We start from the raw sequence: 24,627 nt of genomic DNA, 5'->3' as shown, positions 1-24,627 counted from the left end.
TTTGCCTGAATAAAAATGTATGACTCTATATCAGAAAGCCACCTCTATATCTATCAAGGTCACTTTTAATATTCCTATTCTGATTTTGAATCTCATTGTTTCTCAATTGCAAGCTAGTGACAGAATCTGACTTTTATATAGCATAATATGACCATATCTTACATAATTTTATATTTTGCAGTTGTGACTTTGTTTCTTATAATTGTGACTGTGTTTCACAATGTAAATTCTCTGTATTTCTCACAATTACAACTTTTTTCACAAAATTGGGCAATGCGTAATGCGAATATATATCTCGGAGGTTTGGTTTTTGTTTTGCGTAATTGGGACATTATGAAAGTCACAATATGACTTTAAATCTTAAAACTGTCTTTGTTTCTCATAATTATGGCTTTGTTATATCTTACAAAGTGACATGATTTCTCACAGTCATGATTTTATTTCTGGCAATTTTGTCTTGCAGTTTCACGTAATTGAGACATTGTGTCACAGTGTGACATTGTGTTGCAATGGAAATATCTCACATTGCTTTATGTCTCACAAACAACTTTGTTATTTTTATTTATTTATTTATTTATTGAAGGCAAATGTATTTCATGGAGCTACATACAGAGGTAGGTACACACTAGAGGTTTGGTGTGCTGCACCCCTGACCCCTATATGCTTTTAAGGCAGAAAAATATGCTTGTGTGCAAGTGCCATTTATTTCATTACTTTGCATCAAACGCTTTTTGTGTTGTAGCAACAAATTGCCTCTAATTGAGCCAAAATAGTTGCAAAGATACATAATCAATAGGGTAGTGCAGCTGTCTCCAAAGGAGCCTTTAAACACAGCTGCTTCTGCACCCAATGACCCCCCTCTCTCTTCTGACTCGTCCTCCACCCATGTTTTTCTTTTTCTGTTCCCTTTCAAAAGCTGTCACTTTAACAACGCTCCATATAATAAGTCCCTGTTCTATTATGAGTCCTGGACCCCAAAACCGCCCAGAGCCGGGGGCTGGTTTGCCCCTCTTTGTAGTATATGGAATCAAAGCTCTCAGAATGACTGTTTGAAAATGTTTTATTAAGTTTTGCAAAGCCCTTGGCTCCAGTTGGGAATGGGGGACTATTGTCGTAGAGGCTGCTGTTCAGCTTAGCAGCAGATGAGTGTTAGCCTGAGATTTCAGTATGTAGATCTGTGTATTTTTGTTTCATACTTCTTTGGGAAACGTGAGGGTGAACGTGACCTTTTACTCTCTCTATCCCTCTATCCCTTTTTCTTGCTTTGTTTGAATCAGCTGAGGCAGCATATGGTTTTTGTTAGCAGGGACTGGGTGTCTGGCACCATGAAATGAACTGGGGTTAAAGGAAGATGGGGGAGGTTGGAGGGGTATTGGGACATTGAGATTGAAGACCCCATAGGAAGACGGGAATCAAGGGAGAAAAACTCCACACTTGTGACACACTGCAGTGAATGTTTCTCAGAGTGGGTTTAAGTCATTTTCTGTAAAGGCACACAATTTTAAAGTATTGACTATGAAAAAATTGGATTTTGAACATTTCTGCTTAGTCAGGATAAAAGATACAGTTGATTGAACACAGACTGACCTTCAGTAGGTCAAGTTGTCACAATGAAACCTTCCAGCTTTTGTTTGAAATCTAACTGAATATATATGAATCTTGTGACTTACCTCTGTGACAACTAGCCACAGGTTCACCTATATTTTTAATTTTGTTTATTTTTCATACAACATTTTTTTTCTTGGTTCATGGATACATCTAAAAACAGAAATCTAGTGCTGCCTATGCTTAAAACAAAAAATGGAAATATTTGAATGGTGTGCAAGCTATACTTAAATCAAAGAAACTTTAGATTTTTTAGTCTTTAGATTTTTCATTTTAAATGTCACTAACGCATGCAAATACAAATTGTGAACAGACATAAACAGCAGTGTAATGTGTGCACATGTCTTTGCAGCTGGAGCAGATGCTGTTGCAGCAGTCAGGAGATTCAGAATAGTAGAGTGTGCGTGGCGCAGAGCAGGGTTGGCTAAGAGAGGAAGGACAATCTTATAAGCTCCAGGACTTTCAGGAGAGCCAACACAGACAGGCTCAGCTGGCGCAGAAACTACAGGCAGAGGTCCACTATTAGATGTGGTCACATTCAGCACATTTGATTTTGTCAAAAATGGGAAATATTCTTTGAGGGGAAAAGCTTTGGTATAGTTAGGATTGTGTTCCATCTTGAGTTGAAGAGTGAAAGTATGTGTCTGTGTCCACAGTCGCTCCAGTATAAAAAGAGATGTGGAAATCTAGAGCAGCAGGTGTTGAAGAAAACCTCAGAGTCAGAGAAGCTGAGGCTCTTGGTACGTCTCAATGGAGAACTTCATAGCCTTAACTGGTTGAAGAACATATTACTCCTTCAAACAAAAATTTCAGTGGAACTTTTTAATTCATAGAAACATAAACTATCTGCCTCTGTGACTTTTGTTTGTTGTTAGGTGTTGCACAGTATTCTGGTGTGTTAGGTATAAACCTGCCTCTGTCCATGTATTTAACTCCAGTCACACCTAAACCGTCTCAAGAGCTTTGAGCAGGAACACAGTATGGATGTCCAAAGTAAACTATTCCAAAGGAATATGCCGGTGACAGAGTGAGGTAAAATGAAGAAGAATGGGCGAATCAGCCAAGTAGTACGTCAAAACTTGCTATTTGGAACCAAAGAAGAATCGCACATTTTGAAAAATGAGATTGATAAACCTTGTATAATGTTTCTGTTTTCTTTTTTCCCTTTTACTTAGCTGGAAAATCCATTTTAAGATGGCAGTTGTGTTTTGTTTCAAAAACCAGCATGACCACCACAGACTAGTGTGACCTTGTAGCTGAACCAAGATTGTCTGCCAGCTCGCACCACCTAAAGACCAGTTTATATCAAATAATGAACGACATGGAGTAATCAGTGACAAGCCTGGAACAAGTAATGACCAGCTAATGAACATTAATAACTTACTGTAGACCAGACTGGAAAACTAATGAACTTCATGGACCAACTAATGTCCAGCTTCAACCCACTAATAACCAATTAGAACCCACCGGTGCTGGTTACTTATGAGATTAGATCAGCTAATGATCAATTTGGATCTACTATCAAGCACCTCTAGAAACCAGCTTCCATGTTCTAAAACAGAGGTACAACCACCTAAACTGAATTTTCCACCAGGGTACTTCATCGTTCTAACCTTGAGAAACAGCACATGAACAACATATCAATAAAGGCAAATGCTGAACTGCTGTACATAAAATCTCCTAGCTACCTACTTCAATCCCCACAAGCACATACTGGAAATGAATAGTTTTAGAAGGGGTGTCAAAAACTAAAGGTATCCAGTTTGTCAGACTTAATTATCACAGCCTTGTTCACCATCTTAGCCTGCACTTCATACAAAGAGCCGGCCAACCTACCAACAGACGCCAGCCTTTAAAAGAGCGTGATTTACTGTGTGACTCGCCCGCAATTGAAACAGTTTTGGCAAACTCTGGGCCGCCCAGCTGCCAAGCTCTCATTCATTTTTACACCTTAGTGCCTCTGTCAGTTCATCCGATCATCTGTGGTTCTGCAGCCTTGTAACACAATTTATTTAATTTCCTATGGCAGAGAAGTCAACTTTACCATGGCTAATGATACTTTCATAACATGCCACAATTAACTGAGATTCAGCAGAGCAGGGAATGTTATGCTTTTTACACTATTGCTAAGCTGTCTGCCTCTGCTTTGCGTTTTCTTAGAGGGGCACAAGCTGCAGAATTAAGCCAAAACATGGAATCATGGAGCAAATCTACTTACTGAAAATTATTAAACGCATTCTTGTAGCTTTGATCGTGTCTCTCTCTGTTGCTCACCCCTTTGATGAGCGTTTTTGCTCCTTACTGCCTCACACCCTGGCATCAATCTTTGTATGTAACTGGGTTGATTCTGCCACAGATTATGTAAATAAACTATTTGACAAGCAAGTCTGTTGGGAATTAAGCTGGAGCTGACATGGACTTTATAAAACAGTCACGCACATTTCCCTCTTAGTGTGACTGGCAATTTCGAATGTGACGTGGGCCTTTATTAGCCTGTAAACATATAAGATGATAGAGGGCCCATGATGGAGGGAGGTGAGATGATGTGCAAAATATTTGGCTCATGGCTTCACAGGTGGAGTTCCCGGGATATAGTCCTCTGAAAGAGTTCCATATATTTCACAGGTGTTCTAGTTTGAGCCAGGTCAATGTGCTGCTCCGGGAACAACTTAAACAAGTCAATGAAGCCATTGAAGCCCTGACAGAAAGCCTGCAGAAGGCACAACAGGAGGCAGAGCAGAGGGACACGCGACTCAGGAGGGAACTTGAGGTGAGAGGGAGGAGGAAAAAGAGACAGGGGGAAGGAGAGCTCTATAGTGTATGTTTTTATCAAAATCCACAGTTTAAGGAAAGTCTTTCCTTAATCCACCTCAATGAAATTCTGGAACTTGTGGAATTCCATCCTGGTGCCTGTTTTGTCCGTCTGGACACTGTCTTTGTTTTAAATCATTGTTGTGATTTTCTCAGCTGTTGTTTCCTGTGAAAACATTCCAGTCAATTGGAAAAAAAAGAGATCAAGATTTCATTGCTCAGTGCAAACATCTGGTGACATGAAGGGGCTCGTGTAGTTTTCAGCCTCCTAGAGTAAAGAAAAATGTACTGTACCATTTGTGTATGTGAATCTCTGTGAATATGTTCCTAGCAGTTCAAGTCTAGCCATGTGCTTGTATGTGTGGGTGCATTCATTGCAGGTGCATCTCAATAAATTAGAATGTTGTGGAAAAGTTCATTTATTTCAGTAATTCAAATCAAATTGTGAAACCATACTCTAGGACCTTGGTTTGCAAATGAAATACAAAACTTGCTCTCATCTGAAAAGATGACTTTGGACCACTGGGCAACAGTCCAGTTCTTCTTCTCCTTAGCCCAGATAAGATGCCTCTGACCTTGTCTGTGGAACAGCAAAATCCTTGACACATCTGTGTGTGGTGGATCTTGATGCATTGGCCGCGGGCCTCAGTCCATTCCTTGTGGAGTTTACTCAAATTCAAATTGATTTTGCTTGACAATCCTCATAAGGCTGCAGTTCTCTAAGTTGGTTGTGCATCTTTTTCTTCTACATTCTTCCTTCCACTCAACTTTCTGTTAACATGCTTGGATACAGCACTCTGTGAACAGCCAGCTTCTTTGGCAATGAATGTTTGTGGCTTACTCTCCTTGTGAAGGATGTCAGTGATTGTCTTCTGGACACCCTTCACCCAGATCAGCAGTCTTCCCCATTATTGTGTAGCCAAGAGAACCAAACTGAGAGACATTTTGAAGGCTCAGGGAACCTTTGCAGGATTTTTTTGTTAAATAGCTGATTGGCATGTCACTATATTCTAATTGCATATGTGTGCATCTATAATGGAGACATCTTTAACCTTTTTGCCACATTCCTTATTACGGAACCTGCCAACCATATGGCCATGTCGCTCTCCCGCAGATGAATACATCCAGAAATGGCCACAAGCAAACCCGTGTGCGATCTCCGTGGCGCCAGGCTGCCTCCCTGCCTTTTACCGAGCGGCAGACCTTCGCTGACAGGTGAGTGTAGCTTGCAGCCAGAACCCTCTTTCCAAACCCACCACTATTTATCCCCACTTGGGATCAAAGCGCAGTGGGTCACCTGGGTCACCCCTCACCCATCCTGGCCGCATCATCCGGGGAAATGTGATGGTTAGATTGCCCTTTAGATTAGTCTTGAGCCATCCATCAGAGCCAAGCTTGATGAGGGCTCGGCCTGTATAAATGCTGTGATCATTGTTTAGTCATTTGCTGTAATGTGGATTACTCAACACATGGACAGCAGAGAAAATGTTCAAGACCCTGACTCAGACACGACACCATTTAAAGGGTTTATTCCCAGATCACAATATAGTTTCGGCCATCTGGCTCTCGTCAGCTGTGAACAAAACACATTTCCTTGGGAACGCAAAGAAATTGTTGTGTAAGAAAATGTCATTGCTCCTGTTGGTTGTACTAGTTTCTTGTGCTTTACAGGAGTCTATTGGACATGTGTCACTGGGTGACTAATCCGGGCGGAACTGTAGTGTGGGAAATATTTCCGCCCGGACCAATTTAAGTGAAACATAAGTTCTGTTCCGGTTGGCCCAAGGTGGGGAAATTATCCAAAATACATGTCAGGTGTGGGAAGAGGACGTGTTGGATACCGATTGGAGGATCGGGAAGGATGCAGTGATATAAAAGGGGCTGGTTTATGAACAGGAGTAGGTTTTTTTTTGTTCTGCTGTTGTTCCACGGGATACGGAAGTGGCTGGTGTGGCGTGGATGTTGCGATTTACGGGCTGCAACGGAGAATCCAAGGAAAATGGATATTGGAAGTGCGGAGGAAGTTAAGTGATCGACCTTTTGTATGTTGTGTTTACCTCTTATTGTGGATTGAGTTGAAGGAGCGATCCTACGTTTGGAAGGCCCCTGAGTGAAGGAGATCATTGAATTCGTGTTGGGAGAGGACAACACTGTGCACTGGTGGGTGAAGACTTGACGAACATTTCTTGTATATTGTGGAGAGTGAATGACGGATGTGGAGGGAGACTAACCGCCTTTAAGAAAGGATTCCGACTGCATATCTCTCCGTAGCAGTGGAAAATCCCCCCCCCCCCTCTTGTGTTGATCTGATAATCCTCAGTGCTTGTGTGTTTACTCAGTGTTGATAGTAGTGCCTTGCGTTGGAGATCGCTGGGAAAGACGGAGAGACTCCGGTGTACGATATATCTGCCTGCTGTGGTCTGCCCTCCTGCCTTTGTCCATCTGACCCGCCCTGTCAGGACTCTGAGCCCGAAACGGGAATACACCACCGATCTTCTTTCACGGAGTGTGGTGAGTGCTGCTATATTGAAGTGTACACACGAGAAGAATTGTAGTGCCTTTGTGGTGTGTGGTGTTTGTCCGTGGTTGTGTCCCTGGTCGTAGGAAGAGGCCTGACGGAGAGGAGTAGTGTATTGGTGGCAACCACAGTCTTTACCTTAAGTAAGCTGGAGCTCGGACGTGTTGGAGGCGCCTCTGGAGGAGGTTGGATGTCGTTGCCCACGCAGCAATCCCTGTAAGCTTTTAAATCAAAGCCTTATCCTTTTTTATCCATGTGACGTTGTGTCCTTGGCCCTGTCGGCAACCACCGGCCTTGTGCGTGTCGTCTGTGCTGTTTATTTGACGAGGGAAGCGAAGGACAACAGCCGATCCTCCCCCGTGTGCCCCCTTGTCAAGCTGGGCGGGAAGCCCAGTATTGTTTGCAGTTTCAACTGTAAGGCCCACCAGCCGTCAGTCATCGACTAAACCCGTATCTGCTTGGAATACAGACCTCTGAATATCTTCAGTGGTGAGTAGCGCATTAACAGCCCAGCCCCGTGAATACTCACCTGTGTATTGAACCCTGTACTTACATTGAGAGCTAGAACCCCTGCACGCTAACAGCTCAGCCCTGTGAATACTTACCTGTGTATCGAACACTGTACTTACCTGAGAGCTAGAACCCCTGCACGCTAACAGCCCAGCCTTGTGAATACCCACCTGTGTATGGAACACTGTATTTACATTGAGAGCTAGAACCCCTGCACGCTAACAGCTCAGCCCTGTGAATACTTACCTGTGTATCGAACACTGTACTTACCTGAGAGCTAGAACCCCTGCACGCTAACAGCCCAGCCCTGTGAATACCCACCTGTGTATGGAACACTGTACTTACATTGAGAGCTAGAACCCCTGCACGCTAACAGCTCAGCCCTGTGAATACTTACCTGTGTATGGAACACTGTACTTACCTGAGAGCTAGAACCCCTGCACGCTAACAGCCCAGCCCTGTGAATACCCACCTGTGTATGGAACACTGTACTTACATTGAGAGCTAGAACCCCTGCACGCTAACAGCTCAGCCCTGTGAATACTTACCTGTGTATGGAACACTGTACTTGCATTGAGAGCTAGAACCCCTGCACGCTAACAGCTCAGCCCTGTGAATACCCACCTGTGTGTCGAACACTGTATTTACCTGAGAGCTAGAACCCCTGCACGCTAACAGCCCAGCCCTGTGAATACTTACCTGTGTATTGAACGCTGTACATACCTGAGAGCTAGAACCTCTGCACATTAACAGCCTAGCCCTGTGAATACTTACCTGTGTATTGAACGCTGTACTTACCTGAGAGCTAGAACCTCTGCACATTAACAGCTTAGCCCTGTGAATATCCACCTGTGTATCGAACACTGTACTTCCCTGAGAGCTAGAACCTCTGCACGCCAACAGCCCAGCCCTGTGAATACTTACCTTTGTATTGAACGCTGTACTTACCTAAGAGCAAGAACCTCTTCACATTAACAAGCCCAGCCCTGTGAATACCCACCTGTGTATTGAACACTGTACTTACTTGAGAGCTAGAACCCCTGCACGCTAACAGCCCAGCCCTTTGAATACTTACCTGTGTATGGAACACTGTACTTACTTGAGAGCTAGAACCCCTGCACGCTAACAGCTTAGCCCTGTGAATACTCACCTGTGTATTGAACTCTGTATTTACCTGAGAGCTAGAACCCCTGCACGTCAACTGCCTAGCTCTTGCTTTAAACTTACCTGGAGTGGAGTCGGCGGGAAATTAAGGGCTGAAGTGGAGTGTTGTCGAGGAAGGCCTGAAGAGGAGTGTTCTTGAGACTGGAATCCGTATTTGTGGATAAAGAATAGTTCGAGTCATCATTAGTTTTAAAGTTTCCTTACCCCTTTCCCCAAACTTTTAAACAAATAAAATTGTTACATTTTAATCTTGGTTGTCCGTCCATTCATTGGGGTGTTGTGGGACCTCCTCGAGGTGGAAGTTAGAGGGAGGAGCGAGACCCGTTGAATTGGTGGTCCGCTCCGGCCTGTGACAGATTTTGGCGTAGTCGGCAGGGTTCCACCTCGAGTTGAGCGACCGCGGCTCCCCAATGGCGGACGAGGCAGTGCCTGAGGCCCCACCCCGAGTCATGCCCATTTTCTTGGGAGCCCCCTGGGCACCGAAGTATGGAGGGCCGGGATCTGAGATACGGCTGTCGGAATGGAAAGCCCAGGTCGAATATCTGGCTGGGATTCAAGGATTGAGCGCCCCCCAGAAACTGCAGTTTGTGATAAATTCCCTAGAGGGGGAGGCCCAACGGGAAGTCCAGGCTGCCCCAGAGACAGTCCGAGCTACTGCACAAGATGTGTTGGACTTCCTCACAGGAATATATGGGGATGCAACCCCAGTAGCGGTCCTTCGGGCCCAGTTTTTCAATTGCAAGCAAGGGCAGCAACAATCCTTAAGGGCCTTCACACTAAGGTTGCGGGAGCAGTTCATCAGGCTGCGAGGTAAGCGGGACCATGGCTTGGGAGAGGGGGAGACTCTCTTACGAGACCAGTTCCTGTTGGGGCTGCGAGAGGGCCCAGTTCGTCAGAGTCTACGTGTTCAATTTCGTAGAGACCCAGCTATGACGTTTGAAGACCTGAGAGCCGAGGCTCTGGCCCTAGAAGCGGATCAGGTGGGAGTGGTGGATTCCCCAGTGTGTGCGGCAGTGAGTGGAGAAGTGGCAGCTGCCTCTGGAACAGGGGATTGGAAACAGGCCTTACGTTCTGAGCTCTTGAAGGATGTCCGAGAGCAGATGGCAGAGTTATCTAAAACCCTCCTAGAAGAGATGCGACGAGGCCCCCAACGCTTACCACCAATGTCACGGGAGCGGTCGCATTCCGAGGGAAGACGAGGTCTGGAGAGACGTCCAGTACGGGAAGCCCGGGCCCGTTTTCAGTGGGACGAACAGGGACGCCCCATTTGTAATCGGTGTGGTGAGCCAGGGCATTATAGTCGCCAATGCGGCTCTCGACGGGGTTCCGAAGGGGATTTTTAGGTCGGCCGGCCACTGTGGGTCAAGTGGCTGGGACCTCTGTGAGTGACCCAAATTGGATGAGCGCCTCCAGGAATCAGCTGATCGGGCATAGCCCAGTGGTAGAGGTACGGATCCGTGGGGTGAAGATACGATGTCTGGTAGACACTGGGTCTCAAGTCACCTTAGTCTCAGAGAGCCTGTCCAAGGAGCTGTTTCAGGGTAGCCAGGTACAGGGAACAGAAGCACCCTGGCTGACCTTACGAGGGGCTAATGGACTGGAGATCCCCTATGTCGGATATCTAGTTACAGATTTGGAGATTAATGGAATCACTGTGCCCCAGAAGGGGGTCGTTATTGTCCGAGATCATTGCCTAGGAATCCAAAAAGCCCTGTTGGGGATGAACGTAATTGCAGACTGCTGGGAGGAGTTGTTTCAGGCTAGGCCTAAGAAGACCCTACCACCGGCGGAAAGACAAGAATGGGAAAAGATAGAGGCCGATTGTCGTCGGGTACACATGGCCAAGGCACGGGGGAGTCAAGAAGGTATCGGGCGGGTTGCCTGCCGATACGCAGTATCTATACCGGCAAGGAGTGAGGCCATTGTCTGGGCAAGAGTACCATCGTACGAGTGCGGGTCGTCAGGCTGGGTACTGGTCGAGCCCCATATGGACTGCCAGAGTGTAGCAGTGGCCCATGGATTGGCAGTGGTTCGCCGAGGCCGAGTCCCGGTGAAGATACGGAACGAGAACCCTTACCCTGTCAATCTACATCGTCACCAGCGGTTGGTCCTGGTGACCATGGTGGATGCCCACCAGGTGCGAGAGGGCCGGGAAGTCAGCTTCCGGCAGGTGTGTCCTACGGTCGTAGAAGTGACCTTGGCTCAGGTGGACTTATCCTTGGAACAGCTCGGAAATGAGGTGCCTGTTCACCTGACCAGAGAGTCCCTGCAGGGAGAAGGGCTAGAGGAAAGCCAGAGTAAACAATTGCAGGATCTCCTTACCAAGTGGCAACATGTGTTCTCCAGACATGATGAGGACTATGGCTGTACCGGTGTAGTGAAACATCAGATCCCCACTGGCGATGCCCTGCCTAGTCGTGAGAGATACCGTCCAGTACCACCCACTCTGTATTCGGAGGTTCGTACTCTGCTGCAGGGAATGTTGGACAAGGGGATTGTCCGGGAGAGCAGTAGCCCATGGGCGGCCCCGATTGTCCTCGTCCAGAAGAAGACGGGAGCTTGGAGATTTTGTGTAGACTATCGGAAATTAAATCAAGTCACAAAGAAAGATGCTTTTCCACTGCCGCGGATAGAGGACTCTCTTGCCAGCCTGACACGGTCTGTATGGTACTCCACTTTGGATCTTGCGAGTGGGTATTGGCAAGTCCAGGTCGAGGGGGTCGACCGAGAGAAGACTGCTTTCACCACTCCCTTTGGGCTTTTTGAGTGGGACCGTATGCCCTTTGGCCTATGTAATGCACCGGCCACGTTCCAACGGCTGATGCAGCGGTGTCTGGGTGGCCAGTTGGTGGACTCTACGCTGGTATATCTAGATGATGTCATCGTCTATTCCCCAGATTTTGAGTCCCATCTGCGACATCTGGAGGATGTGTTTCGGGCCATGGAGCAGTATGGGTTGAAGCTGCAGCCAGAGAAGTGCCACCTGTTGAGGAAGGAGGTGAAGTTTCTGGGCCATTGTGTGAGTGCCTCGGGGGTCTCGGTGGATCCCGAGAAGGTGGCGGCTGTGCAGGGCTGGGAGGCACCGAAAACCGTGAGGCAAGTTCGGTCCTTTTTGGGCTTCGTCGGATACTATCGGCGATTCATCAAGGATTTTTCAAAAATTGCCAAACCCTTGAATCAGCTGTTGGCAGGGACTGGGCGTCCTCGCGGCCGTGGGTCTCCCTCCATTGCTTGGAGCCCGGTGTGTGAATCGGCGTTTCAAAGGCTGAAGCAAGAGCTGCTCCAGGCTCCAATCTTGGGCTATGCGGATTATTCACAACCTTTCATCTTGTACACAGACGCCAGTAACCTCGGGCTTGGGGCGGTGTTAGCTCAGCAGCAGCAAGGGGTAGAGCGAGTGATCGCCTATGCTAGCCGAAGCCTCCAACCGGCAGAGAGGAATGATTCGAATTACAGTTCATTTAAGCTGGAGTTGCTGGCTTTGAAGTGGGCCCTGAGTGAAAAATTCAAAGATTACTTATGGGGTGCTAAAGTACAGGTGATAACAGATAACAACCCCTTGGTCCACTTACAGACGGCAAAGCTGGGGGCAGTGGAGCAAAGATGGGTGGCCCAGCTGGCCAACTTCGACTACCAGATCCAATATCGGCCAGGCCGAGAGCACACAAATGCCGACGTCTTGTCCAGACTCCCGGAGGCACATCAGATGGAGAGTGAACGAGAGTTACCGATAGGCCCGGAGGAAGGGCTGACAGTGGGGGTTGTAGAGGTACCGGGGGCTCCGCAGGAGGCTGTGCCAGTGAGTTGGGGCTGGGACCCGCAACGATGCAGGGAGCGTCAAGAGGAGGACCAGGATTTGAGAATGCTAGGTCATTGGTTAAGACGGAGGAGGGGGCCAACGAAGGTGGAATGGCGAGCCCAGACTCACAAGGTGAGGAAGTTGTTGGGGCAGTGGGCACGCCTTGGCTTGAGAGATGGGGTGATGTGCAGGACGATTAAAGACCCGAAGTCGGGAGAGGAGGTCCGCCAGGTGTTGGTGCCAGGGGGCCAGGTGCAGGCTTTGTTAGAGGCCTACCATACACAATTGGGGCATCAGGGGAATGAGAGGACGTTGTCGCTTCTGCGGCGACATTTCTACTGGCCCGGGATGGAGGCCGCTGTGAGTTTGTTCATTCAAGCATGCCCTCGATGTACCCTGTTTAAGGCTCGGAAGGAGGTGAAGGCCCCGATGGTTCCGATACAGGCCGGGGCCCCGTTGCATATCCTGGCCATGGATTATCTAACCTTGGGCAGGCCCATGGACCGCTACCAAAACATCTTGGTGGTCACCGACCTGTTTACCAAGTATGCTTGGGCCATCCCGACTTTGGATCAGACAGCCAACGTGACCGCCACCGCTTTATGGAGGGCAGTGATTCAGCCTTTCGGATGCCCAGAATTCTTGCACAGTGACCAGGGGCCGAACTTTGAGTCCAGAGTGATCAGGGAGTTGTGTCGGGTGTATGGATGTACTAAGACCCATACTACCCCCTACCATCCCCAAGGGAATGGGTGCTGCGAACGCTTCAACCAGACTCTGTTGAGCCTACTGGGTACGCTGGACCAGGAACGTCAGAACGATTGGGTGAGTAACCTTCCTGCACTGGTCCAGGCCTATAACAACAGCGTCCACAGCACTACGGGGTACGCTCCGACCTACCTGATGTTCGGGAGACATGTGCGGTTGCCGACAGACTTGGTATTGGGGGTGGCCACGTTGGAAGAGACCTTGAGTTTGACCGAGTGGGTAAGATGCCACCACCAGCGCCTTCACTCTGCCTATGAGCAAGTCTCGGGGAGGATAAATGCTGCCGCAATTAAGAACAAACAGATATATGATCGGACGGCCAGAGAAGCCCCGTTGTTACCAGGAGAGAGAGTGCTGGTACGGGACAACCGGCGACAGGGGAAAGGGAAGTTGAGTGATCGTTGGGAGTCTGTTCCATATGTGGTGCAGCACCAGCAGCGGCTGGGGCAGCCGGTCTATGTACTTCGACCTGAGGGGAAGGCTGGACCAGAACGGGTATTACATCGCAACTTGATTCGGCCATGCCCGAACTACCCTAGACCTCCCCTAGAGGCATTACCAGCTCCGACTGTGTGCGCTCCGCCGTTGCAAGCATGGGCCATAGTTCCGAGGCTCCCAGAGGCTGAACCAAGGGGACTGGACCCCGGATCACCACCTAGACGGTCCCAACGAGAGAACCAAGGACGGCCCCCCGAGAGGTATGGGGATTGGGTTGAACAACCACGTTCTAGGGACTAGAACGATTTGGCGGGGGAGGATGTCACTGGGTGACTAATCCGGGCGGAACTGTAGTGTGGGAAATATTTCCGCCCGGACCAATTTAAGTGAAACATAAGTTCTGTTCCGGTTGGCCCAAGGTGGGGAAATTATCCAAAATACATGTCAGGTGTGGGAAGAGGACGTGTTGGATACCGATTGGAGGATCGGGAAGGATGCAGTGATATAAAAGGGGCTGGTTTATGAACAGGAGTAGGTTTTTTTTTGTTCTGCTGTTGTTCCACGGGATACGGAAGTGGCTGGTGTGGCGTGGATGTTGCGATTTACGGGCTGCAACGGAGAATCCAAGGAAAATGGATATTGGAAGTGCGGAGGAAGTTAAGTGATCGACCTTTTGTATGTTGTGTTTACCTCTTATTGTGGATTGAGTTGAAGGAGCGATCCTACGTTTGGAAGGCCCCTGAGTGAAGGAGATCATTGAATTCGTGTTGGGAGAGGACAACACTGTGCACTGGTGGGTGAAGACTTGACGAACATTTCTTGTATATTGTGGAGAGTGAATGACGGATGTGGAGGGAGACTAACCGCCTTTAAGAAAGGATTCCGACTGCATATCTCTCCGTAGCAGTGGAAAATCCCCCCCCCCTCTTGTGTTGATCTGATAATCCTCAGTGCTTGTGTGTTTACTCAGTGTTGATAGTAGTGCCTTGCGTTGGAGATCGCTGGGAAAGACGGAGAGACTCCGGTGTACGATATATCTGCCTGCTGTGGTCTGCCCTCCTGCCTTTGTCCATCTGACCCGCCCTGTCAGGACTCTGAGCCCGAAACGGGAATACACCACCGATCTTCTTTCACGGAGTGTGGTGAGTGCTGCTATATTGAAGTGTACACACGAGAAGAATTGTAGTGCCTTTGTGGTGTGTGGTGTTTGTCCGTGGTTGTGTCCCTGGTCGTAGGAAGAGGCCTGACGGAGAGGAGTAGTGTATTGGTGGCAACCACAGTCTTTACCTTAAGTAAGCTGGAGCTCGGACGTGTTGGAGGCGCCTCTGGAGGAGGTTGGATGTCGTTGCCCACGCAGCAATCCCTGTAAGCTTTTAAATCAAAGCCTTATCCTTTTTTATCCATGTGACGTTGTGTCCTTGGCCCTGTCGGCAACCACCGGCCTTGTGCGTGTCGTCTGTGCTGTTTATTTGACGAGGGAAGCGAAGGACAACAGCCGATCCTCCCCCGTGTGCCCCCTTGTCAAGCTGGGCGGGAAGCCCAGTATTGTTTGCAGTTTCAACTGTAAGGCCCACCAGCCGTCAGTCATCGACTAAACCCGTATCTGCTTGGAATACAGACCTCTGAATATCTTCAGTGGTGAGTAGCGCATTAACAGCCCAGCCCCGTGAATACTCACCTGTGTATTGAACCCTGTACTTACATTGAGAGCTAGAACCCCTGCACGCTAACAGCTCAGCCCTGTGAATACTTACCTGTGTATCGAACACTGTACTTACCTGAGAGCTAGAACCCCTGCACGCTAACAGCCCAGCCTTGTGAATACCCACCTGTGTATGGAACACTGTATTTACATTGAGAGCTAGAACCCCTGCACGCTAACAGCTCAGCCCTGTGAATACTTACCTGTGTATCGAACACTGTACTTACCTGAGAGCTAGAACCCCTGCACGCTAACAGCCCAGCCCTGTGAATACCCACCTGTGTATGGAACACTGTACTTACATTGAGAGCTAGAACCCCTGCACGCTAACAGCTCAGCCCTGTGAATACTTACCTGTGTATGGAACACTGTACTTACCTGAGAGCTAGAACCCCTGCACGCTAACAGCCCAGCCCTGTGAATACCCACCTGTGTATGGAACACTGTACTTACATTGAGAGCTAGAACCCCTGCACGCTAACAGCTCAGCCCTGTGAATACTTACCTGTGTATGGAACACTGTACTTACATTGAGAGCTAGAACCCCTGCACGCTAACAGCTCAGCCCTGTGAATACCCACCTGTGTGTCGAACACTGTATTTACCTGAGAGCTAGAACCCCTGCACGCTAACAGCCCAGCCCTGTGAATACTTACCTGTGTATTGAACGCTGTACATACCTGAGAGCTAGAACCTCTGCACATTAACAGCCTAGCCCTGTGAATACTTACCTGTGTATTGAACGCTGTACTTACCTGAGAGCTAGAACCTCTGCACATTAACAGCTTAGCCCTGTGAATATCCACCTGTGTATCGAACACTGTACTTCCCTGAGAGCTAGAACCTCTGCACGCCAACAGCCCAGCCCTGTGAATACTTACCTTTGTATTGAACGCTGTACTTACCTAAGAGCAAGAACCTCTTCACATTAACAAGCCCAGCCCTGTGAATACCCACCTGTGTATTGAACACTGTACTTACTTGAGAGCTAGAACCCCTGCACGCTAACAGCCCAGCCCTTTGAATACTTACCTGTGTATGGAACACTGTACTTACTTGAGAGCTAGAACCCCTGCACGCTAACAGCTTAGCCCTGTGAATACTCACCTGTGTATTGAACTCTGTATTTACCTGAGAGCTAGAACCCCTGCACGTCAACTGCCTAGCTCTTGCTTTAAACTTACCTGGAGTGGAGTCGGCGGGAAATTAAGGGCTGAAGTGGAGTGTTGTCGAGGAAGGCCTGAAGAGGAGTGTTCTTGAGACTGGAATCCGTATTTGTGGATAAAGAATAGTTCGAGTCATCATTAGTTTTAAAGTTTCCTTACCCCTTTCCCCAAACTTTTAAACAAATAAAATTGTTACATTTTAATCTTGGTTGTCCGTCCATTCATTGGGGTGTTGTGGGACCTCCTCGAGGTGGAAGTTAGAGGGAGGAGCGAGACCCGTTGAATTGGTGGTCCGCTCCGGCCTGTGACACATGCGAGCCGAGTGTGTGGTGGCTGGCCGTCATCTTCATACAACCTGTGTGAATTTGGAGGCTAGCATGAGCCAGCCTTGTACCCCCACTTGCAGCGGTGTATCTACACTGAAGAATCAGCTAAGAGACAAGCTGAAAGAGGTTATGCAGCTGCAGGCCCGCTTTGACGCGGAGAAAGTAGAGCTTAACTCTAGGTACAACATGTCTGTCTGTTTATGTACATATCCCATTCATTTTTCACCAGTAATATACAAGTGTCATCATGCTTGACCAGCATGCTGTAATAAATACATACAGTATTGGCAGCTGGAGTTAAATTATCGTATTCAAAGGATTTCACAGTGTCATAAATTTCAGCACCTATTACAGTGCTTTGAATTGAATTATTGATGTCCTGAACTCACATCTCCTAGATGACTCATTGTACATTGTCCCGTGTGCTGACACACAGGGAAGGTCAGCACAGATTGCCTAATCTATCCAACTATGTGGCCTGCCAAAAATAGAGAGAAAGAGTGTGTCTCTTTATTTGCTGTTCAGTATCCTCTACATTCTTCATTTACTTGTATAATATATCAGTTGTGTATGACACTTTCTTTTGAGAGCAGATCCATGGATCTGACAGTGCAGGGTTGGGGTCTTCTGATGAATGGAGTCTTTGCAGCTTCTTTCTTCTACATCCTTTCATCAGTGACAGTTTTACAATGTAGAGAGCAGAGATCACTTTCCATTTTGATATATGAAATTTTAGCTGAGCTTTATTGCAGCTGGAAGAAAGGGCCATAGACAAATGGGTATCAAATAAGCACACATAAGAGTGTTTGATCATTTTGCCTCAACCGTGTTAATGTTACACACATGAAGATTTTTTTTCATATTGTGATGGTATGTGTGCTCATGCAAAAGAATGAATACTGTCTTAGCATACCTCAAAAAAATCTGTTCTTATTTAATCTTGCAGATTACGACATCGAAAAAGGGTGTGCTACAGTATTTTTCATAGGTTAGTACAACCAGAAATGTAAATTATTTGATTAATTACATACCTTAATGTCTAAAACTTTGAACCTTCAAAAAGAATGCAAAAGCTTCAAATATAATATAAAGTGATCCATACAACTCTTGAGTCTTCTGAAGCCGAAGTATAGCTTTTATGTAGGCTGTTATTCACTGATGGTACTCACTTTCATTGAATTATTACCCACTGAAGAAAATCAGATGATTTGTGAACAAATGACTCAGGCCAGTTTTGTGAACCAGTTCAACTGATAAATTAAAATTATTCATATCAAATCATACACTATTGTGTACACTATCGCACAAAGCTATTATTGTTGTATTGTGGATGTCAAGATTTTTAGTTAATAACAACTTAATTTCAGTCTGTTCCTCATAATCTATCATATGACTTCAGAAGACTGCAAACAAGTCATATGGACCACTTTTCAGACACTTTGATATTATGATATTCAAAGTCTAACATACATGTATGTGTATAGAACCATTTCAGACAGGAACCACTTTGGCAAGTTTACTTGAGTTCATTGAACACAATTTATCTTTGGCGGTATGGTTCCTTATGGGGGTTCTTGCTCCCAGAATAATTGAACATACAAGAGCTTTAACATTAACCCCCCGGAACCATGAATTTAGAAATACATAATAATTAAGACTTTTAATAAAGTCTTTAAAGCAAACGGTGATAATCATGTAGATGTGGCAGTGGTACGTCTATCCTGTAGCCTGGTTATGAAGATGGGTGTCTCTCCGCGAAGAGGTCCATGCCAGCTAAGATTTTTGGAAGCCTTAGTGATCTGAAACAAACAAGACAAACAGCCAGAAGGTGCGCAGTAATGTGCTCATGCATATAATGGGGAGGGAGGGAGGGTTGCGAGTTGTTGAGCATACTTACCGAGCAGTAGTGGCACGTATATATATATATATATATGTCCCGTGTCTAATAGGAGAGATGTGGTGATTGGAGCGATTTGACAGCTGACCGCATCAGCTGTTCACAGCCTTGCCTCCGTGGCCTGACTGAACTGACGCTGCGCTCAATTTACATTTACATTTAGCAGACATTTTTATCCAAAGCGACTTAAAAATTAGTATAATAGAAGCAATCAAACCAACAATATGAACGTGCTGTGACAAGTCCCATTTAGTATTTCTAATAGAAAGAATAAAAAATAGATAGAGTAGAAATAGAATATAGAGAGTTAGTGTTAGAGGGTCAAGTTATCATTTTTATAATAAAAAAAGAAAACAAGTAGATAGAATTGACAATGCATGTGTTGGAGGGTCTTTTTTTGTAATAAAAAAAGAAAATACTTTAAAATAATTTTTAAAGTAGGTACAATAAAAATAGGATATAGTGTGTTAGTGTTGGGGTCAAGTGTAGATAGAAGATATGTGTTTTTAGCTGTTTCTTAAAGATGGCTAAAGACTCAGCAGCCCAAATTAAGTTGGGCAAAATCATTCATTGGCAAAAGGAGTCTTGATAAACACTGTCATTTTCTTAATGCCTTATATGAATTTAGTTGTCTTGTCTGGTGTGTGTCATGGTAGTTCAAGAAGCTGCAATTTGACTTGAATGCTTTCCTGCACAGGAAATAAATCGGTCCAAAAACCTAACTGAGAGGGATGCCTTACACTGCGAGATCAGCAGTCTGCAACAGTTACTGAGCAACATTAATCAGGTTTACTAAACATGCATTTTTTGGGCCAGATGTACTAAACATGAGAAGAGTAATTGTCAACTCATCTTTTCTTTTCTCTTTTAGGTGGTCAGTGGTGACAGTTCCTCAGACACATCAAAAGACCCATCTGTTTCTGCAGGATTTATTTCCTTTTCTCAACGAGACAGCATTCTGATAGCTGTTCAGAGAGCGCTCCTACAGCAGCAGGCACAAATTCAGGTTTGCAACAAACCTCATGTATACCCTCCTTATAAGGCACAGGTGTCATCACTCCTAGTGGACAAAGAAATTACACACCTCACTATATATTCCAAATAGATTACTCTGCTATCAAAAAAGCTTATGTAATTCCAGTACATTTAACTAAACGAAAATATCTATCTACGCAAAGGAGCTGTTTGCTACTTTATGAACCTGAGTACTTGGATAAAGGATGCCATTGTTCAATGACAGTGTAACCTGCACAAATGAATTTCAAACTGAACATTCGTACCCTCTACTTTTATGCCAGTATTTTTCTATAGAACTGTTTAGCCTTTACATAATTTAGCAAGTCATCCCAACAGGCTAATTTATAAATCTCTTTGCTTTCCAGTTTTTTCTACAACTTAAATTTCAAGTTTAAGTGTAATGCTACAAAGGCTCATGATTGTGTTTCAAACACACAAACTCACATCTTTGTGGTAATTGTAGTCCTAATTTATCAGTACATTAGCTGCAGATCAAACATGCAAATCCTCTAGTTTAAGGACTATGACCTGAACAGTCATATACAGTACCCCACCACAACTGCCGCTTTCTCCCTTCCTACTGGAAAAAGAGATCTTGAGAGGCAGCTCTCTGCCCTGCAGCAGCAGCTGGAATGCACACAAGCAGAGCAGGAAGCTTTGAGAAGCTCCTCTCTGGATGTTCCAAGGCAGAGAGACCTCCTCAGGGAGCAGAGGGAGGACCTGGAGAGGCAGCTGTCCCGAGAATGCTCTGAATCCGAGAGGGGGTACGGCATTGCGAAACCTAAAACCCATTGACTTCCTTCTTGGCCCCTGTTTATTTCCCTGTCCTATTGTTTACAGTCAGTATCACTAGCACATGTTGTCCTTAAAGTAGCCTTGAATCAAACCAGAATAGTATTGTTTACAAAATGCATTGAACATGAATATCCATAATGAATTGGTTTACTGGTTAGGTCAATTAAGGTGACAACCCTGATCATGTGTTACTATGTACTGTACAGTATATGGATACAAACGCTTTTGAATGTGCTCTTTAACCTAAAGTTTTTTTTTTTTCAGACCTGATGATTTGTGAACATGAGTACGTGCCTTTAACTTAACCTTAAAATTGTTTACTTTACAATTAAGTTTGTTTATGGGTACATTCCCTGTGAGCTAATTTGGTTGCTGTATACCATAGTATGGTTAGGTTTCCATTTGTTTTTTTTTTTTGTGCTGATTTGTCCATTCCTACAGATCATTCTTAAGAGTTAGTGAGCATTTATGTTTTTCTATAGACGACACACTCTGGAGCAGTTGGAGATAAGACACTCAGATATGAGTAAAGAGCTGGTCACACTAAAGGAAGCTCTGAGTCAGCTGACTTTGCAGAAATAGGTTCTGGAGGACAAAAAGAGCAGCCTTGCACAAGCTCTCTCTAGAGTACTGCTCTACACATTCACACGCTCTCCCGCTTATTCAATCATTCATTTACTCACCCACTCATTCGTTCCATCATGTTCACTCACCTGCTCACTTGTTAATTCACTCGCTACATCTTTGTCCATATTTTATACACTCATACATTCTTTCTTCCAACAATGTCACTCACTATTATTTCATTCAATTTTTTCAATCTGTCACTCCATAGCTCACACATTCATTTACTCCCTTCCTCACTCAGCCAATCATTTATTCACACACTGTAGTTACTCACTCATCAATTCAGTCTTTCATTCACATAATCACTCGTTCATTCATCTTAACAGAACCTGATCTAAGTCTGTATTAAACTGTTCTCACCTGCATGTTGCTACAGTGAATTGCATCCAGTCATAAAACTGTTTACTCAGTTTTGCATTATTTATCCATTAAGTAAATACAGAGTTTTTCCCTTTCAAAAATCCAGCTCAGTCGTTGAATTACTGGAAACTCAGTTTACTTTCACCTTGGGTGAGGTATGTAGCTCTGCTTATTTGTAGTGGTTGATATCTACCATGCACACCTGCATTAGGAAGAATTTTCAGCCCTGAGTTAGAGACTGGTTAAAGATAAGTTCGGGGGGGGGGGGGGGGGGTCTTTGCCCCATTACCCAGCATGATTCACAGCTCTCAGCTGCGCTATGATGGGTCTTGTTGTCACATTAAAAAGCCAAGAGAAGATATTGGACCCATCTGCCGTGGAACTCAACACCTTCCTCCAAGAGTTTCATATATGAATCTTGGCCCAAGCGTGCATTTTATGAGTGGCAACGGAATTGGGGATCTAGAGAACAAAAGCTTGATCTGTCTGCTCGCTGCTTTGCAACAGACAGTGTGGAATTCATCTGCTCTTTTGTCCATACCTAAGGTCATGTTTTATTGAGGTGTCACTATATTAAAACTAATGTTTTTTAGAGTTGTCACAAATCACAATATCTTAATGTAATCTCCATTTTTACTCAGTCTTGAAGAAATATTGTAAATTATTAGTCCAGTAGATTATTTGCAACATTTCCTTGTCCATTTTACTTGCTGCTTTTTCGGTTGACCTGCTTGGCAGAAAAGTTAAATAAAATTTCCTTTGGTTTGCTAGCAAGCTGTTTAGTGCAGGCTCAGTGGGGAAAGTTTTAACATAGCAGGAAAATATTTGGACAGCCTGCTATTCCTAAGTGGTCAGTTACTGGCATAATCCAGGATCTCACGTGTTTGACAGACCACCAAATTATTAGATATCCTCTGAGTACTCGATTCATAATCCTGACGTTGATCTACTATCAGCAAACACTGGATTTCCAAAATGTACATGTGTGTGTGTGTTTGTGTAGGTCAGTAAGCAGAAGCAAGCCCTGCAGGAACACCTGAACATGTGTTGTAGAGAAATGGAGCTAAGTGCTGCTTTGCTAAAGAAGACTTCCAAAGAGAGAGATGAACTAGTAAGAGACAAAGCCAATCCCATAGTGCAGCTTACATCAGAGCAATGCATATCCAAGGCCCTAGCCCAAGACTTGGCCTCTCTGTGGTTTTAGTGTTTTAGTGCAAGTAGGATTTGGTGTATTAATGTGTTTATATGGGCTAAGTGTTTGTATTTATGTTGGAGTTCAAGGTTGGCAGGCAAAGTAAAACACCTGTGTTTTCAGTGAGTTTTTTTGAGTAATTATCAATTGGGCCTTTTCAAACACGTAAGTCTTCCTAGTTTTTACTAAGTCTTTTCTGTGGGAGAATCGCCATGAGGTTAAGCTTGTGTTTTGCTGTGTAAATCATCTCCAGAACATCTCATCTGTCTTGAATGATGTTGGCTAAAGAAACAACCATTTAAAGATGCTCATTAGCTTCACAAAACAGTGCCTATTTTTCTTTATATTCTCTCACCATCTCTCTTTTTTATTTTGCTCACTGCTTAGAGAGTGTCTCTAGAGTCAGGACTGTTGAACAGGCAGGAACTGACCTCAATGCTAGAGGCATACCGGGCTAGGCTAGTGGGAGAGAATGCTAGTCTACAGGAGGTTAACAAGACTTTGACACGTGAGTGTCTCTTCAGAGGGCCTCTATTCCTCCCTCGTTGATTAGGTTGAGCCCATTGGCCATTGGGCCCCAGCAATAGTCCACAAGGGGCCCATATTTTAGCCCAGAACTGCGGACCAGCTGAGGGGTTATTCGAGGTTCTCTCTAGAGCTTCACAAAGTCCCCTCAAGATAGCATCCACACTGTACTATTTATGTGCTGTTGCTGTCACTATATATTGTTTAATGATGATTCCAAAGAGCATTATAATTTTATGTTTCCAGCATGTTGGAACTCAGTGTGTCCCAAATGTATTTTTTTTTTTCATTACAAAGGATGTTTCTCCTCTGTGTATATACTTGCTCTTTCCTTTGCACAGGTGATCGGTCTAGTGTTCACAGTGAACTAGAGCAGCAAATGTCCCGGGCTTTGCAGGAGAAACAGGCTTTAGAGTTAAATCTTGCTCGGGTTGTGATATATCCAACAAACCCTCATTACAACACAGCAAAGCCACCAGAAGCAACTGCATACTGAGCGAAAGCACAAAGTATCCCTGATAAATTGAGATAAAGGCATTGTCCTTAAAGACACAATTGATGTGTAATTGTAAGGAGTGTAAATCTTTGGTATAACAGTAATTTATAATTTATTTTTATTTAGTTCAAAGTTTTATTTTTCCCTGTACAAATGAGTCATCATTTAAGTCATATTTAAAGATTGATACATATTAATCGACAGGGTCTTAAGGCATCAAGAAAATGCAAATTGTTACACCATTAGTGCTTGCAGTCACATGCACATCCATAAATTCACAATACCTATTTGACATTTTAGATTTCAAAATCTATTGCATTTGCCATGTGCCCTTTTGCTGAGCAAATAAAAAACCTTAAATGATGTAAGTTTCAAAGATAATTACCAAACCGTCAACAGTATATGGTATTATCCACCTTTTTTCAACTCAGAAATTGTTATTTTCTGTGATTGTGCAAGACTTCTAATTTGTTACCTGGTATACAGGTAAATAACCTGAAGTATATCACAGTGCAGTAAGCAGTAATACTATTTGCACTTGCAACCAATGTTTTGAATATAATGATTTATAAGATAAATAACAGTTTGCAATGTCAAGCAGCATAACAGTCTGTTTCTGGAAGTGGCTGACAATAAATCAACTAAAAAGTGAGCATTCAGAAAAGGACCACAAGGGTTTAGGAAAGCATTTGGAACAGGGGTATAGAGTGAACTGCTCTACCCAGCATGCAACATAGCTCAGCAAACAGCTTAGTATTCACTGTGTGTTTATTTCAGACATGTAAACTGACATATATTTAGGACTATCAGAGAAATTGTGGCAGAAGATGCAATAACCCTAAACTGTAAAACTCTCCTATGGTTCAAGAGAGTTTTTGGATGCTTTTAAAGCATGCACCTGTCTTGTGTGT

The sequence above is a fragment of the Carassius auratus genome, chromosome 31 (genome assembly GCF_003368295.1).
Source record: "Carassius auratus strain Wakin chromosome 31, ASM336829v1, whole genome shotgun sequence".
Classification (NCBI taxonomy): Eukaryota; Metazoa; Chordata; class Actinopteri; order Cypriniformes; family Cyprinidae; genus Carassius; species Carassius auratus.
This window is presented reverse-complemented; position numbering follows the sequence as displayed.